The following is a 16,813-nucleotide window of genomic DNA, read 5'->3' on the forward strand; positions in this document are numbered from 1 at the left end:
TGTTTCTTGCCCATGTTTCTGATATTGGAAACTTAAAATCCTGCTCAACTTCCCTCTTCTCAAGATTTCCCAAACTGGCCCACGTGCATCTGATTTTCGGACCTTTTACCATATGGGTTACTCACAGAAATACATGAAGAGTCCCTTAGAAATATAAGGCCAACTTGAAGTCAGTAGTGATTGACCTTTGTTCTGAGGGTGTCACACTTGGGGACAGGGTGGGGGTACCCATGCTTTCCAGGTATCATGGATTCCAAGACTTCTGTCTCTCAAAAGAAATTCTATAATTTTAGAGTCATGAAAATAAATGTTATTCCTGACAGAGCATAAGCACTGGGATATGAAGTTTGTTTTAAAGCAGTTGCTCTAAGGGATTTCAAATGCTCATAGTCTCAAAATCATGAAGCAAATGTCAACTCCAAAATCCAACATGGGAAAAATATGACCCACCCGTAGGCATCAGTAGCAGAGCTACTGAGCAATCCTGGGAGACGGTTCTTACCTGTAAACCTTGTGAATTACTGTGTTTTTGACAATCATAATGTAATAATTTCTGTTGTGGGTTTATTGTCATGCCAACAAATTGCTCTATGGATGGAGTAAGCCGGCTACTTTCAGAGCCTCAAAGGTTTATTTCACGACAACTAGAAGCAGGAGGGAAGGAATGTAAACTTCTTATCTATGTCTTCACACCTCTCTCCTAATCTCTAGAGATATGTCTCCAACTGCCTCCTGGGTGCTTTTCATTAACTGTCCCCACAGCTACCTTCATCTCAATCTTGATTTTTCCCTCCAACTTGCTTCCCTGCCCTATTCCTTGTCTGGTTATGGCAGAGATTGCTTCTTATTCCCCAGGATCTCCTGTAGCCTTCTAACATAACATAGCGATAGAATCTTTAGCTATTAACTGGGCACTCCAAGTAAATCTCTACCTACTTGCCTCCCTTGCTTATTCTTTCTAATATGATGCAAGTGAAAGGGTCATGTGACAGCTTCTGAGAACCCCTTTAAGTGAGTGTCATTGAAAGCATTTTTTCTTTTTCATCCATTTCTTTTTTCCTGATGGCCGAAATGAGGAGATGATGGTTGAAGCTAGAGCTGGTGCAGCAACTTGAATCATGAGGTGACCTTGGGAAGAGAGTCCTTGCATGGGATCAACAAGATCAAAGGAGCCTTGGCCCCTGACGCCGCTGGGCATGTATCAGTCCTGAATTGCCTAGCTCTGGACTACTCTTGAGAGAGAAATAAGCTTCTGTGTTGCGAATCTCTGCTATTTTTGGTTTTCCATTATTTGTAGCTGCCCCCTAAGGCCCAACAATGACACAAGATGAGACGCTTCACCATCATCATTCTTCTCACCCTACACAGAAACTCAGAGTCATTCTGTTACCTAATTGCTCACTGAAGCCTAGGAGTTTGAATTCAGAGATGTCTCTTGAATCTGGCCATACCCCACTTTATCACTAACATTATTTTGACCATCGGCTCTTGTCAGGTTTGCTGCAGCACACTGAGTAGTTCACTCTGTTTCCAGGCTCTTCTCATTTTACTGCATCTGTAATGCTTCCTAACAAATGAACATCATTATAGTACTCTTTTGCATCCATGCCCAGTATCCTCAAGATAAAATGGAAGTTTCTGTGAATGTCATTCCAGGCTTTGTGCCGTATTCCCCAAACTTACTGCTCCAGCACCTTTCCCTGCCTGTGCATAGACACTTTCCACTGCCAGAAATTCTTTTCAGCTTTTCCCTCTCTGGAAAACACCCTCTTATCATTCAAGATTCAGCTCATATATTGTAGTCATAAAAGGTAGCATTTTTTTGAGTGCTTACCAGATTCTGGACACTGTGTTATAAACTTGATATATCTCATTTAGTCCTTGTGACAACCCCAGGAGATGGGCCATTTATTATCATCCCCATTCTAAAGATGAAACAAAGAAAGATTAAATACTTTGCATAAGGTCATATAGGGCCAGTCCATATCAATGGTTTATCCCACCTAAGCAGGTACATGTAGATAGCTTATTGAAACCTAAGCACTCTGACTCCAGAACTCATGCTTTCAACCATGGCGATATATTCCCTCCCTATTATTGTGTTTTATTCAGCTGCCCATATGTAACTTCCTCTCTGCAGCTTTGCCTTATTGACTCGGTCAGGATTTAGTAATTCTTGCCCGCCTCTGTGATTCTATAGTATTTGTTCATACCTAATAGATGGTCTGCTAATGATTTTTTTGGCTGCCTTCTCCTCTAAGTGTGTAAACTTCCCAGACCGGGGTTATGGCTTCTCTATTTTTGTTACCCTGCAATTAAATACAGTTCCTCATCCTAGTAACAATCACAATAAGGGTTGTAAAATTAAAATGTTTAAGCCTAAAGAATAATCGAACATGACTATAAAAAACCCCGGCTCTCTTCATATATATGAAAGCTTTTCTTCTTTTTCTCAGCCCCCAGCCCACAACTGCAGTTGTGTTCATCTAACATTTTAACCAGCTTCTGAATTAACCTTTACCTGTAGACTGCCCCCTTCACAGCACTGCCCCCTCATTCCTCCAAGTGATCTTTTCACAACACGCGTGATCATGTTGCTCTCCTGCATACCATCCTCCATGAAAGCTCCAACGTTCACGTTCACCATAAAATTCAAACTCCCAGGATGACAGATAGTGCTCTCAAGATCTGACCCTCCCTACCTTTCCAGTCTCATTTTTACCCACGCCCGAATTGGCACTTTTCTCTCCAGCTGCACAGAACAACTTATGGTGTCCCCTTAAAAGCCAAGTGGAATCATTCTTTCTTGCCTTTACCCCCACTGTCTCACCATCTTCATCAGTGTTTGTCAAGCTCTAATGTGCTTGTGGCACACCTGGGGGCCTGGTTACATTGCAGGGTCTGATTTGGTAGGTCTGCGGTGAGTTCTGATAGTCTGCACTTCTCACAAGCTCCCTAGGGCTGCTGGTGCTACTGATACTGCTGATTTTCAGGCCCCACTTTGAATAGCACAGATCTAGAGGCACCTTCTCTTCTTCTTCTTGGTAAGTCCTTCTAAACCAGCACACAGAACACAGGTTTCGCCTCTTACAGGAATCACGAGACAACTCTCTGTCTAGTGAGAAGAGACAGTAAAGTTCATCTTTGTATTCTCAGCTTCTCGCCCCCTACCTGGAACAGAGTGAGTATCCAACAAATTCTCGCCAAGTGAATGCTGACTATTGATTTCTTGGGCAAAATGTTTATGGAATGGCAGCCTAGGCTAAAGGAATGTGCGTGGTGTCGTGAGACACAGTCTGACCCACAAACTAATAGCTTGGAAGCCTCTTCTACGTGCAAAGAACTGTGATTGGTGTTTGGGGGGCAGAAAAGAGAAAGATACACAGGGTCATGCAGAGAAGCTGGGGAGACAGACCAGCATCTAGATACGAGGTACAGCAAAAATGATTTATCAGTGGTGAACAGTCTGAAGAGGTACCTGTTTGTTCTTCACTGGCATTTGAGGATGTGTTTGTGGTCATATGAATTGAGACTGCATGAAATAGTAGACGCCCGACAGGAAAATGGTGGAGGGAGATATTTCAGAAAAAAGGCAACGGGATGCCGAAACTTTGCAGGCTTTTTTTCTCACTGAAACTTACATGATTCAGTGGTGCTCCCATACTTGTTACTATGGGAATGTCCATTGTCACTGCAGCTTTTCCCTCCTTTCTCTTGTTACTCACATCTCAAGTAAGTGAGTGCTGTGTTATCTTAGGGCTAATCTTGAATCTGCTCTAAGTTATTCAGAAAATAATTCAAAAACAGAACACTCATACTATGGTTAGTAATAAACAGTGTATGGGATTTCTCATTACTGATTGGGATATAACAAGGGCTTAGCACCGCTGCTGAGAACCCATCAGTAAATGCAAAGAGGTGCGAGAGTAAGTGCTTTCGGAGCACTGTCAAGAAATAAAGTGGGGCTTCCCTGGTGGCTCAGCGGTTGAGGGTCCGCCTGCCGATGCAGGGGACGCGGGTTCGTGCCCCGGTCCGGGAGGGTCCCACATGCCATGCTGCGGAGCGGCTGGGCCCGTGAGCCATGGCTGCTGAGCCTGCGCGTCCGGAGCCTGTGCTCCGCAACGGGAGAGGCCACAGCAGTGGGAGGCCCGCGTACCGCCGCAAAACAAAAAAAAAAGGAAAAAAAAGAAAGTGGCAGAACAGCGGAGTGGTTACGAGTACAGGTCTAAATTCTGACTTTCTGGGAATAACATCACCTTGCTGCTCACTACCTGTGTGTCCTTGGGCACAGTGAGGATAAAGCTAGTTTTATCCGTAGAACTTTGTGATAATTAAATGAATACATACAAGTAAAATGCTTAGACTAGTTCCTGGCTCATGACACACATGCAGTGATTGTTAGCAATGATTATTGCAGCAACTCAGGCCCCTCTGAGGAGGAAAAGGGGGGACTATCTATGATTACAGTGGGACAACAGGGAGAAAACAAGACATGGGCAAACTGGTTGTGTAGTTGTGTAGTTATTCTAAGTATAAGGTATGATGAAGTTGAGAAGGTGAATTGGGCTCATTTTTTGCTTGTTCATCTCTTGGAAGCTTAAAAAATTAGGTCTGTTCTGTCAGTGTTTAAAACGTGGACACTTGAATGTCTACCACCTGGTTAGAAAATAATAATAATAATAATAATAATAATAGTAGTAGTAGTAGTAGTAGTAGTAACAGTAGGAGGAGTAGTCATCACTATTTACTGAGTAACTACTTTGTTCCAAGTTCTGCACCTACATTCTCTCTCTTTTTTTTTCTTTGTGGTACGCGGGCCTCTCACTGTTGTGGCCTCCCCCGTTGTGGAGCACAGGCTCCGGACGCGCAGGCTCAGTGGCCATGGCTCACGCGCCCAGCCGCTCCGCGGCATGTGGGATCTTCCCGGACCGGGGCACGAACCCGTGTCCCCTGCATCGGCAGGCAGACTCCCAACCACCGCGCCAGAAGGGAAGCCCCCTACATTCTCTTTGATCCTCCTGTTGACCCTGCAAGGTGACTTCTATCCTTGTATTCATTTCCTGTGTCTGCTGTCACAAATTGCCACAAACTCGATGGCTTAAAATAACAAATTTATTCCCTTATAGTCTGGCCATTACAATTAAGGTGTCTATAGGGCTACACTCCCTCTGAAGGCTGTAGGGGACATCCATTCCTTGCCTCTTCTAGCTTCTGGTCGATCCAGGACTTCCTTGGCTGTGGCCACATCACTCCAATCTCTGCCTCTGTGGTCATATTAACTCCTCTTCTTCTGGGTGTCTTCTCCTCTGTGTGTCTGCCCCCCAGTTCTCTCCACCCCTCTTATAAGGTTGCATGTAATGATATGTAGGGCCCACCCAGATTATTCAGGATAAGCTTCTCCTCTCAAGATCCTTAACTTAGTCATATCTTTTGCCAAGTAAGGTAATATTCACAGATTCTGGAGACTAGGGTGAGGGCATATCTTATTGGGGGCCACATTCAACTCAGTATAATTCACATTTTATAGAAGAGGAAACTCAGTCTCAGAGAATTTCATTCAGTGGCCTGAGATTGCTCAGGTAGCAAAGGGATGCACCACAATTATCAATATAAAACTGTTAAATTTGCAAGTGCAGGTTCCCTAGTGGGGCTTTGAGGCTCCTGGACTGTATGGATACTGAACAAGAATACGTAACATTGAGTTCCACCCAGCGAAGACTCAGTCCTTACGAGGAAACCGGCAGAAATTCACAACAGATACTTGCACCATGTTCTACTTCCATGGTTGTAATAGACCAGAGTCAAGTGGCATTAAAACTCAAAGCAAGGGGAGCAAACTTTCCATGTTAACTTTTTCTCAGAATACGCTATGAATCCTAATCACAGGGACAGATTCAAAGGGATTTTGTTATCTTTCATATTTTATATCAACTAATTTTATGACAATAACCCAAGAGATTTTATTTTACTTCTTCTGTGTGTTCTGCTCTACATTGTCAGCCTGAAAGCTGATACAAGAGAGGGACCTAGGGGAACAAACCTCCGCACATGTACTGATGTTGCTGGGTGAAGGAGATGGTGGATATGAGGTGGAAAAGAACACCATGGTGGTTTTGAGTTTACCAGATTTCTTTGGAACTAGAACTGGCTCTCCCCCGAGAGTATTCCAGTGTAAAATGTTCCATTCCGCTCTAAACAGATACTTGGAAAAAGCCATACCATGAAAATCTGACTCAGCCAAAGTGAAAGAAATATACCTCTCTCCATGGCCGTCTCTGGGTCCACTCAGATCCCATATCCATTCTGTGCTTCCCAAGCACACTGTGCCCAGGATAGCATCACTTTCCTCTCTCCATTATCTCCTGGCTTGCCTTGTTTCCCTATCAGACTGTGAGATCACTAGGATATTGAAGTTGTGTCTGGCACATACATGTTGGTTGAATTAAATAATATATTGTTTATTCTCAATGCCCAGCATGGTTCTGATGCAAAGAAAGTACAAAGTAAATATTTTGTGAAGGAGAGACTGAATCAACCAGGAAGACAAAGTTAAGAGAGTAACGGTATCTAGAGGTATTCGTTTAGGAAAAATTGAAAATGGGGAATGAGAGGAAAAGCTGTGAACAGAGCGAGCTGGCTGGAGGAATACACAGAATACTCGCTTCTGATTGTATTCCTGTAGCTGCCAGTTCACCTACAGACACACAGCATGGGAAAGTAGAGAGAAGGGGTGTCCAAGTGGAGAAAAAGACCTACCCAGGTGGCAAGGGGTGAAGGTCTCTATTTTATTGGAAATGTATGTGACTAACCTTGCCTAGAAAGGAGGTTGATCTGCACACTCTGTCCCTCAAAGCTACAGCAAAAGTCATCGGAAAAGGTGTGTACGCGATGAAAGTATATGATAAAGGGTACCTCTTCTGAACTTTGAGTATGTCAAAAACTATGAGTACCAGAATTATGTTTTCTCGTTTCCCTCTTCTTTCCATCCCAGTCTCAATGCAGAGCAGCTCAGAACACAGAGACTGAACTCGCTAAACAATAACTTCAGTGTGGCCCTGTCCTGGGTTATGGACACAAATTCCATGACTCCATGGGGCTCAGTCAGTGGGGTAAGTGGGCAAGCACAGGAAACCCTGCAGATTCTTCACCTCCTGTCCCTGTGACTCAGGCTGTGGGCTGCATAGCTGCTTCCTTCATTGTCAAGATGCTTTTCTTGAAGGACTACACCAAATGAATGACTAGTGAGGAAAAAGCTAGAGAAGATGCTTCGAGTCCTCCAGTAGCCCACCCGTCTCTGTCAGCTTGATAATATTTACAGCACGTGAGCAAATAATACTGAGGCTGCATTTGCAATTGCTACAAGAAGTCTTATCTTCAAATGAGCATTCTTACCTGACCCAAAGATCTCTTGGGAATCTACATATTTACTCCTATGAGGCTTCCATTGCTCAAAAACATTGGTGCAAAGTTCTACTTGGGACTGGACTTCAGAGTGTCTGAAAATCACTTTCACATTTTGGATCCCAAACTGAATTTTAGTGAGCTTAAGCTGATTACTGTTCGTGGCTTTCATTGCATCCCCTATCAACTGTCAGTAGCAACCTACTTCTCATTTGGGGCATCAGCCCTTCCCCATTTCATGCTGTCCTTCAAAAATCTCCTCCACCCAGGCTGGCCAGTCAGAGAATTCCCTTTCCCTGGCCACAGGGGTTCAGTGATGGCAAGGCTGTTATCAACTAGGACCACACAAAGATAAACACCAAAATCTGTGTGGTAGTAACGTGCTAGATGATCAGAAATAAACATTAGAACTGGGATGAGGACGGCAAAATCAGTCAATTCAGAAAATTATCTAGAGAGGAACTCATCAATTTAAAATCGAGAATCCTATCTTGCCTGCTTTGCCTATGGAAGGATTTGATCCAAACTAAATAGAGCAAATCCCCAGGATACTGGCAGACACCTTTCAACAGCTTATTCTTAATCCTTTAAGTCAGTGGTTGATAATGTTCTGGTAAAATGGGTACTTTTGCTCCACCCCTTAGGAAAAAGTTAATTGTCTTGTAGGTTGCAAGGAAAGCAGAGACAGTAGGATCCAGTTTATAAAACCGGACTGGAAAGAAATGCAGTTTGATTTTTTATTTGCTACAGTTGCTACTGTGTTAACAGTTGCTTCTTGGCAGAGTATAAGGAGTATAAAGAAAGCCTAAGGTTTGTTTCTCAAGAAATCATACAAGAAACAAAAGAAAGCTGTTTTCATAGTCTAGAGTGGTTTTGCCAGCAATTATGTTTTGTAAAATATAAATAATGCATTCTGTTTCCAAAAGGCCCTGACAAACTATGATAGAAAAAAAAAAATCAAATCTCTTCTTTTGGTTTTAGGGTGGCGAGTTTCATGACGGAAATAAAGTGGGTCTGTGTTCTCTAAGTAATTTATTACTGCATCTTGGAACAGCAGCACTAATGGGCTTGCTGCCAGGTATTCGGAGCGGCAGTTTGTCATGTCTGACTCTTTAGTTCTTTCAAGCAATTGAAGAAATGGCCTTCTGCAGGCTGTCAGTGACAGATTCTAGCTCACTCACATAGATAAAGCTCAATTAGCTCCTGGAAAAAACATCATTTAAGAATGCAATGGGGCCTCCCTGGTGGCGCAGTGGTTGAGAGTCCGCCTGCCGATGCAGGGGATACGGGTTCGTGCCCCGGTCTGGGAGGATCCCATATGCCGCGGAGCGGCTGGGCCCGTGAGCCATGGCCGCTGGGCCTGCGCGTCCGGAGCCTGTGCTCCGCAACGGGAGAGGCCACAACAGTGAGAGGCCCGCATACCGCAAAAAGAAAAAAAAAAAAAAAAAAAAAAAAAAAAAAAAAAAAAAAAAAAAAAAAAAAAAAAAAAAAAAAAAAAAGAATGCAATGAGCTGCACCGTGAAAGATAGGTAGACAACGGCCCAGAAACAAAATAAAATGTTACTGTTGAGGGGAGGACGTGCCCACAATGAACAAGTGTACGGCTGTTTTATGGGGCAGTTCCAGCCTCTGAAAACAATGGGATGGTAATTTTTAATTACTTCAAGAGTCAGGATAGCTCTTTGCTTCAGAAGCAAGGTAAGAGTAGCAGTCCTGAAGAGTTGGCAGGTCATTCATTCATTCATTCATTCATGGCAAAGACCTATATTCTATAACCTGTAAGCAATTCTGGCCTAGAATAGAGGTACCAAAGTAGCCTCTCACTGGTTAAGTGTAGCCTGCCAATGTGTTGTTTCAACCACATAGTATTTTATTTTATTATTATTATTATTATTTAAATTTATTTTATTTAATTATTTAATTTTGGCTGCGTTGGGTCTCTGTTGCTGCACGTGGGCTTTCTCTAGTTGCAGTGAGCGGGGGCAACTCTTCGTTGCAGTGCGCTGGCTTCTCATTGTGGTGGCTTATCTTGTTGAGGAGCACGGGCTCTAGGCACGTGAGCTTCAGTAGTTGTGGCACACGGGCTCAGTAGTTGTGGCTCGCAGACTCTAGAGTGCAGGCTCAGTAGTTGTGGCCCACGGGCTTAGTTGCTCCGTGGCATGTGGGATCTTCCCGGACCACGGCTCCAACCTGTGTCCCCTGCATTGGCAGGCAGATTCTTAACCACTGCACCACCAGGGAAGTCCTCACATAGTATTTTAAATGTTGAACTAACTTTTAAAAATCAGAGTATTTTACACACACAAAAATACAGGCTTTGACATCTCTTAAAATACTGAAACACTTGGAAAGTGCATATTTATTTCTTTGGGGCAAAAGTGACTTATGCTAAGTAACTACTGCACCCGGCAGGAAAGGCAAGGCTTCCTCTCTTCACCATGGTCCCCATCGAGCTTGCTTTACTCATTTCTGCTGCCTACCTTGCCCTGGTCTAGACAGAAGCCTAGTCTGAGTTTGCATATGTCTGATCTCCAACAGTGATTCTGAGGACCTCCTGTGTCAAAAGCACTTGAAATTCTTATTAACAGTGGAGACTCCTGGGTCCCTGCCCTGAGCTAAAGAATAAAATGCATGGATGTAAGGCATGGTAATACTTATGCATACAAAAGTTATTGGAATAATTGATATCAATGACCAAATAGAATTACAGTCTTTAAAAAATGGATCAAAATGCTAATATCATAAATGGACTCTTGTCTGAACCCTACATAGGAATATATTTTTTCTTCTGATTACATTACCTTACTCTTAATGGCTACTTTTTTCCTAAAAATGCCAACTAGCCAAACTTACCCTACTAAGAACAAAGTCAAACAACTTAGTGTCTGTTACTGACTTTGGCCAAATTTTCAATTTGGAGATAAAATCCACTACGTTTTATGAACTAATTTGTTCTCCGTGCAAGTGGTTGAACTTGATAGCTATATTTGTTTCTGGCACCACTAAATCATAGTTACAGGAAATAGTTCTAGAGTTAGAATTCAGTTGGCACAAAGCCTACATGAATTAATAAAAACTCTGTATTCCACCCCCCCAGGCACTCTTCTCTGACTTCTGAAGGTCATTAGCTAGAAAGAGTCTTGAATATCTATTGTAATAATGATGACAATAATCCCTCACTCTCAGATACATTATCCCCTTTGATTCTCTCAGTCACCCTGTGAGATGGGGACAGATGAAGAAATGAAGACTGAATTCATAGTGCAGATGATGGTAGAGTGAAGAGAAGATTCTTAGGTTTTACAAATTCAGGGTTGCTTTTGTTCCATGACCTTGGATCCAAATTCATAATATGAAACCTATCGCTATTAAAATATCCTTGTAGGTTTATCCCAACTAGGTACCATACCTTGTGCAATAAACCCCTAAGGATCATCAACGGAATCTGTTAAATTGCCTGAAAAAGCCCCAGATTATGTCTTGTTCACGACATAATCCTGCAAACATCATCATTATCATGTTCTTTGGTGAGTGACACAATTTGCACTGTAGATTTAAGGTTCTAACCCATTTCTGTGTATTTTTTAAAGAGATTGCCTCATCTTCTTATTCCTTGATATAGGCAACGCATCTGCTAGAAAAAAACGATAACAAATCTGATAACTTTTGTGTGATCTCATCATTCAACCTTCTTCCAACATCCTCCCATCATTCCAGGGACACATGGTCCTCTTGAAACAATGACCTAAGCATTTGGAATTGTCAGAGGTTCTTGGTGGTATTGACTCTTCTCCCAGTCTTCAGGAGTGGCCTCATCTTTAAAAATGCATATTTTGGGAGCTTAATGCTTGAGTTCATATTTGAGAATGGAAAGGAAATAACCAAACGAAAACTTGAATATTAGTCACGATAAAACCTTAACTTGAAAATTTCCCAAAATGCTGACTGTGTGGGCTGTAAACATGGGCCAAGAAATCATCCCTCCTCCCTTCCCCACCTCGTAGAGTACACTGGCCTCTCTCCAGTTTTTGACTGGCACCTCAACAATTAAACATCAAATGCTCTTTAAGTTTGGTTTTTGGAGTCAGGCAGTCCTGGACAACTTCTGAACTGCCAATTGGGAACTTTGTGACTTTCAGTAAGTTAAGTAACCTTAGTTTCATCATCTGTAAAATGGTTTGGTGAGAATTGAGATCACACATAATAAGCATTGAGAATATGCACATTTTAAGTACAAGGATATGTTAGCTATTATTCTTGCTATTCTAGGAGAGTTAAAATTTGGTTGTTAATGTCTGTTAATGCCCTAGTGAAAATGAATTTGTTCTTTCCTCAAGAAAGAATGTGAAAGGAAGAATAGAATGCTGGGCAGATAAGTTTAGATGGGTTGTAAAGGAGGCAAGTCCAGTCCAGATTGTTCCAGAGGACAGAGTCTCAGCTTACTCATGAGACTGTGAATAAGTGGGCTCTGGGGGGACATGCAGGGACAACAAAAGCAGGACAGGGGCACAGTAGAAGGGTGGAGTAGATTTTACAGTGTCATGATGGAGTGAAAATAACTAAATTGTGTCATGAGACCCACCTGAGTTGGTATTCTGGCTCCTAACACCCAATATTAACATGGCTTTCTGGAGATTTAGTTTCCTCAGTTGCGAATTTTAAATTATTTTGAATTGCAGGATCACTGAGAGAATTTGCAGTAATATGTGCAAAGAGCCTGTGGTGGGTACCCAATAACTTTAGAAACAGCTGTGTGGCTTTTTTGTTTTTTCTTTGCAACTTTGCTGTGGGCTCGCTTTTGTTCACAGAACTAAAAAATATATATTAGGATTTGCAGGGTCCTCTGAATTCCTGCCTCTGATTCTAAGGCTAATCTCTGGGGAGCCATTGCTTCAAAGGGAGCCTCATCTGCCATTGGCTCAGCTGAATGAAAGGACAGCTAAAGAATTTGACCCAGTCTTTGGGAGAAATGAAGATGAGCTAATATATGTAAAATATTTATATTTATTAGGTGCCTGCTATGTGCCTAGAAATAAGCTAATTAGTTTATATATGTTATTTTCATTTGAGCCTCATAGCAATTCTAGCTCAGTTTATACAGGAGGAAACAGACACAGAGAGGCTTCCTAAATTGTCCAGGGTCACACAGATTGTACGTGACAGATGTGGAATTTAAAACCAGGCAGCCTGACCCTAGAGCCTCCTCTCTAAGCGGTTTTTGGTCAGAAAGGCATTTTAGCCAAAGAGAACTACCCTTTGCTTTGTTATGATTCTGACGGAATTGCTGGAGTCAGCAAACATTTTGCCATGAAAAGCTACTCAGCGATGTCAGGAGAAAAATGAGGTTATAGATCTCTTCCTGTCTGGGATGTGTATTTATTGTACAGTAGGATGTAATCTAAATTATTCACATTTTATGGAAATTTTAGCTTCTGTAAATCTGAGATTTTAGGACTAGAGTTATGTGCAATAAAGTTCTTATAAAATCCATTTAAAAGATTAATGATAGATGTATTGGTAGAAAATTAAATCTTGGTATTTTATTTTCTCCAGTTTTCTGAATCTTCCAATTTCATTTGCAGGGATTGTCTTTGTGACAAAGTCTTCTCTTTATGTCTCTTGGGCAAAGCCAAGTGCAAAGCGGCTTTCTCTGATGGTCCGGTGGATGTAGAACCTTCTCTTGGGAAGAAGAGATCAGTTAGTTCTTCTTGGAATAGCTTTCTTCTAAGACCTCTTTATAAATTCTCCTTTGCGGACTTGGAATCAAACATTCTGAGGTGAAATCTAGTCTCCAGCACTTATTTGCTGAGTGAATTGATGGAGATCACGAAACTATTTCTGAGCCTCTGTTGTTTCTTCAGCTGCAAAATGAGGATAATGCATCTTATCTCACAGGTGGTCATTAGAATTAAATAAATACCAGTTGAATGGGAATGGAAAAGGTGGGTCTTGAAATAGAAACAAGTCAATATGTAGAGAAACAAACACCATCCATATCGTGGAATCACATTGTTGGTTGATGGGTTTAACACATGGAGAGTGCCAAATAGGACAGTTTCTTCCACTTAATTTCGTCAGCTCATTCATTGAGAGCAAAGGGAATATTTCATCATTCATTCATCTCATCTCAATTAGCACCAGTTAGATTTTTCCTTTGCACTAGGCGCTGGCTTAAGTGCTGAAGATCCTCAGGTGAGTAAGACATGGATTCCCTGAAGGTTCTTGAAGCCACATCATAGCCGTGGTGGGAATGAGGCTCTAGAGTGACCTTTTCAGTTGAATTGGTTATGATAAATGGAAGCTTGTCAAAGTTTAAAAGAGAGTATATGTTCCTTCAGTATACATTTGCTATCATGATAAAGTCTCTTAGTATGTAATTATTCTTTAAAAGAAGTTGTGATTGCTGATGGTATGCAGGTGAGTTGAGAGGTTCAGGGAAAGCAGGGCAGGAAAAACATGGTGGAAAGGGATCAATGAAGAGGCAGTCTGGTGCTGAGGATAGAACATGGACTTTGGACTCAGACCTAGATTCAAATCCTGACTTTGTCAACTCCTGACAAATTCCTTCCTAGAGATATTTTCCCATCTGTTAAATGATGGCTTGCAAGATTGTTGTGAAGATTAAATGAGATAACATATTTGAAAGACAACTGTATCTTATTTTAAGAAGCACAAGCTATGATGGTGTGTGATATACAAAGGTCATCACCATGTTATTAAACAGAACGCTCCTATGTCAGTCAGCTCCCACCACCTCCATCTGTTGAAAATATAATCATCCTCAAAAGCTTAGAGCAGATCTCATCTCTGTCTTGATTTTCTCCAGTCAGCTAGGTCAAAAGTGATCTCTTCTGTATCCACAGAGTATCTGTTTTCTATCCCATGTATTATGGGTTTTCTCACATGCTATCTTAATTGTAGCCATAAATCTACTGCTTCAGTAGTCTCACTGCTTCATCTGGATTGCAAGCTCCCAAGGGACAGGCCCATGTCTATGCATCTATGTCTATCATCACTTAGCATAATGTGTGGCACATGGTAGGTAATTGATGAATGTGGGATAAATGCAGCAGAACTATTTATAAAGTAGATCACAGCCACCAGGCAGGAATTTTCTCGTATTCTGAGTTTTTCCCCTCTCTATTCACCACCCCACCCCTCAAAAAAAACATTTGTGTCTTTTCTTTCGTTGTGGTGGACAAGGCTTTACTCCTGCAGCTGAGGCTGGTCCCTTTTCCTGTGCTCAACACTCATCCTTCTCAAGAACCACACTCTATCTCTGTTTTCTCTCCTTCTTCTCTCCTGTATTTTTAACTTCTTTATGCTCATCACAGTGAAAAGAACAGGGTCTTATGCAGGAAAGATACTCAATAAACGTTTGCACAAGAAATGGAAACAATTCTTTGGTTTAGGGAAGAATTTGCCAAAGGATTCCTTTAAATTGTGTGTTCCTTTGGTACAGTGATCTTCAAAATTTTCAGCTGTAAAACCCTTTGCTCCAATGCATTCTTACCTGAAGACTCTGTTCATAACATGTAAAAGCCCAACTGCTTTAGTTGGGTGGAGACAGGCAGAGCCAACAGAGGCCTGAAGTTTTGCACACTCCCTGCCTTTTCCCACTTCAGTGATAGAGCTTCCATGCACGGCATTTGGCATACCATGGGCACATTAAAAATGAGATTTTACTTATAAAAATTAATAACCACAACTTTTGAAGCTTATATCACTTGCATTTAGATAGCTTGATTATCATAGGCTGTTTCTCATTTCTACAAGTTGTTCACAATGTTGACATTTACTGCCATTAGTGGGTAGCTCTTCTATTTGGGTCAGCTTCAATAGGAGGAGTATAACAATGAAACACAAAGTGGTGTCTGAACTCTCCTCTTACTTGAGAAGGGTTGGCAGGGCAACGGAATGGAGCTGTTCTCATCGGGTCTCACAATATAAGCAAAGAGTGATAAATACATTGCCATACAGGAGAAAGAAGAGTCGCTTCCATTAATCCCGCTCCTTTGATGAAGGAACACAAAACACCTCGTACACATTGTTTTCTCAATCCTCAAAGACATTTTATTAAGACACAAAGCCTCATCAAACCTACTTTTCTTTGCTTCCCTATTAAACCACCAGTGACTGCATAGGATGAATTTGGATGATGTTATTTGCTGGTTGCTAGGTTTTCTCCCCTCCCGTTGCTTTCATTTGTTCCCTCGCTTTTGCTCCTGCTGCATTTCCTTTGTTGGGATGCCTGATGAATATTTGTAATCCTTGTGTCAGATTTACATGAGCCTGGGTCACCATTAGAGCTGCACAGCAAAAGAAGCTGACAGAAATTCATATAAGTCCCCTCCCAGAAAGCTAAGGAAACATGTCTGTTGGACACTCTAGTAGCTGTCCCCAACTCCCCCCTTTGAAGGTGGGCTGGCTACAGTGAATCAAAAAAGATGATTTGTTTACAGTAAAACAGCCTCTTCCAAGGCCCACCATTTTATTCCAAAATTTACCAGTTTTATCTAGCCTCCAGCCTCACCCCTCACCCCTCCCTGCCTCCGAAGGAAACCTTGTTTCTCCTGCTTGAGAAGGGAAGAGCAACAGGCAAGAATAAATGCTTGAAACTTCTGTCCCTCTCAAGTCCAGATTTGTTTCTGTCTTCTTTTACCCTTGTTCTTTTTCTACTTCTTTTCAGAGGAGAAAGGTTCTTACTTCATTATCTTGATTCTATCTCTTCCTGCTACCTTTTGGACCCCATCTACCAGTTATTCTTTTTGACACTTCAATTTGCAATCTCATCTCTGGCTTGATCTCTTTCTCTCTCTCTGTCAATTCCTAAACTGAAAACAAATTGTGTGTGTGTGTGTGTGTGTGTGTGTGTGTGTTGGCTTCACCACCTCAAAGCACTAGAAAGTCTCTTATCTTCCTTTTAATGCCAAACTTCTCCAAAGAAAATCTCCTTGTAATTGACACCACTGTCTCACCTCCCAGCCAGTCCTCTAGATGTGGCTTCCAACCCCACTGTTATGCAAAACTTTCCCTACTAATCAAGGTCACTGGTTGCCTGTTTATTGCCATGTCCCTTCTTTCCTTCTTAGCCCCAAACTTATACAATCTCTGTAGTATTTGGCACTTTTAACCACTCTTCTTTATCTTTCTAAAAATAATTTCTCCCCTAAATATTGTATAGCCACATTGGTCAGGGACCTGCAAGGGGCCTGCTCTCTCAAGTAGGGTAACTAATGATGGTGAGCGAGAGACTGTTTACAAAGGTGTGAGCAGGGTTAAGAGAAAACAACAGAGGATTGTGAAGCTCATGGGGGCTACAACATCCTTGAACAATTACTCACCCCGCTGCCACACCCAGGCCTGAAGGGGCAACAGGGAGCTCTTTTAGAAGTTGAGTAGCTGATGTGAG

At 42.0% G+C, this 16,813-nt stretch overlaps 1 long non-coding RNA gene across 1 annotated transcript in view; it reads left to right on the forward strand.

Moving 5' to 3' along the window:
- LOC308619159 overlaps nucleotides 1-8,903 on the forward strand; it is a 121,904-nt gene extending 113,001 nt beyond the window's left edge. Inside the window, exon 2 of the long non-coding RNA XR_014016132.1 lies at nucleotides 8,833-8,903. This is a non-coding gene — a long non-coding RNA (uncharacterized lncRNA). The remainder of the gene's footprint in view (nucleotides 1-8,832) is intronic.
- Nucleotides 8,904-16,813: the final 7,910 nt, after the last annotated feature.

This window comes from Mesoplodon bidens (genome assembly GCF_964165515.1).
Source record: "Mesoplodon bidens genome assembly, chromosome: 6".
Taxonomy (NCBI): domain Eukaryota; kingdom Metazoa; phylum Chordata; class Mammalia; order Artiodactyla; family Ziphiidae; genus Mesoplodon; species Mesoplodon bidens.